Source organism: Pinus tabuliformis, chromosome 8 (genome assembly GCF_031772625.1).
Source record: "Pinus tabuliformis cultivar Carrire ecotype Pingquan chromosome 8, CPIR1, whole genome shotgun sequence".
Taxonomy (NCBI): domain Eukaryota; kingdom Viridiplantae; phylum Streptophyta; class Pinopsida; order Pinales; family Pinaceae; genus Pinus; species Pinus tabuliformis.
This window is the reverse complement of record NC_142294.1, coordinates 873,032,070-873,034,220: the sequence shown is the minus strand read 5'-3', so window position 1 is coordinate 873,034,220 and position 2,151 is coordinate 873,032,070.

Here is a 2,151-nt window from a genome sequence, read left to right as displayed (position 1 = left end):
GGTTCATAACCGTAGGGTTGACAGCGGCATTTCGGCTACAGTCGCATGCATGCAAGCCTCTGGATGTGACTGGAATGTTTCAACCACACACGCATCTCTCTCTCTCTCTATGGATGGAAACTAGGGTTTCATTTGATAGTTGACTGTAGATTCTATCAGTTGATCGCAGATGTTGACATCACAGGCTTCTACATCATGATTTTTATGAGTATTATTGTTAGGTTCATCTCTAGTATATTGTTTGTTTGGTAGTCTTGTGAATGAAGAAATGGATCATTGCACATTCTTTACTGAAACATTCAATGATAATCTAATAAGAAGAATAATTTGGAAGGATTTTCTCCCTTATGGGGTTTTTTCCTGATCCCTGACCAATCTTGGTGTCTCTATGTGTGAATTTTTTTATTTTATTGTTCATTTATGTTCTACTGCATCGATGATGATATTTTTCTTTATGTATAATTTAATATGTTGTTTATGATGTTATGATACTATGGGGTGAATTAAATATGTTAATGATGAAACAAAATTACCTAAAGAAACTAACAATATAGCCCTAAGAAAAATTAACATGGTATAGAGTTGGACTGAAGAAAATTCATTGAGATCACCCCTGATAATACAACTTTGATGGAAGCAACAAAATATGGAGGAGACCTAAAAGAATGTTAGGGTTTGAAGGAAACCCTGGGAAATTTTTTTATTAGGGTTTGATGGATGTTATGAGGTTATGATTTGTAAGGACCCTAGAATATGATAAAGGCTTAAGTTTGTAGCCTTAAAACCCTAGAATGAATGAGGAGTTGTTCTAACACTTAAAAAAGATTCATTATAACTCTATATGGGCTAGTATCAATAAGGCTTGGTTGTTGATGAATTTGGTTGAAGTATTTGAAGGCAACATTGTTATATGGATAATGGAAAGTATTAACTCTTGAAGGTTAGTTCAAGATGGAGTTGATCTCCGCTCATCAAGGATAAGTACCTTATTTATGTTACTTCTTTGTGATTCTATTTTTGTTTAGGATTATTGATTTGATTATTTATTCCTGCATATTTGATTATATGTATACTTCTAACCTCTAGATGAGATGTGAAAATAAGATCCTTCTTGAAGATCATCTAATATGCAAGAAAAGAGAGCTAGTGTAGGAAGAGCATGGAAAATTTTAGGGGCGAATTTTCACCTTGGGCGAAATTAATGGGTTTTAAATTTTTATTGGGCGAATATTTTGTATCATAGTACATTGTTTTAAATTAGGTAGGGAGGTTATCCCACCTTATTTTAAGGTAGAGGGTAAAAAAAGTAAATTTAGCGTGTGAAATTAGGAGTTACAATCTTCCATTCGCCTAATTTTCAAGAATATGTATTTATCATACTTATTTCGCCCTCCCCATTCGATGTAAAAAAGGTTTTTTTCTTTCATTTTCTCATATTTGTAAAAAAAAAAAATTCTTTCATTTTCTCATATTTCATGGTTTTGGGATTAATTTAGAGAAGATGACCCTCATTTTTTGGAACAAATGGTGACAAAATAATAATTCATTTTTATTTAAAAATTCAAGTATCTTATTTTCATGTCTATTTAAAGATTGAATAGTGCTCTTGTCACCTTCCAATTTTGCATATGTTTAGTCATAATAATATACGAGGGTTGTTCGCAAAGTTGTAGAATTTGAATTAAGAAATTAAGATTGAGAATAGTGGTACAGGGTTGTTCGCAAAGTAGTGAAATTTGAATTAATAAGTCAAGAATCAATGTACAATGGTACAAGTAAGTCTGTGTTTTAATGGATTTTTGGTATATATAATTATTAATTTTCTGATATATACTTGTCATTTTCAAATGTTATTTAGATAATAGATTTTTTGAATTTTCAATCCCGTTAAAATAATTGGTGTTTGATTCTTTCTTTTTAGCTTCCACCCATCGTTAAATGATAAAGTAGTTGTTACTATTTGAATACAAAGGTGTTGACAGTTTGAAAAACTCTACTAAAAGTCCGACGCTCCATTAAAAATCAAATTTCTCTAAAATTGTTTAAATTTTATGGATTACGGAATTGATAAAGTAGTTGTTGTTATTCTTGGAATAGTAAGGTGTTGGTCGTTTAACACTCTATTAAAAATCAAATTTCTCTAAAATTGTT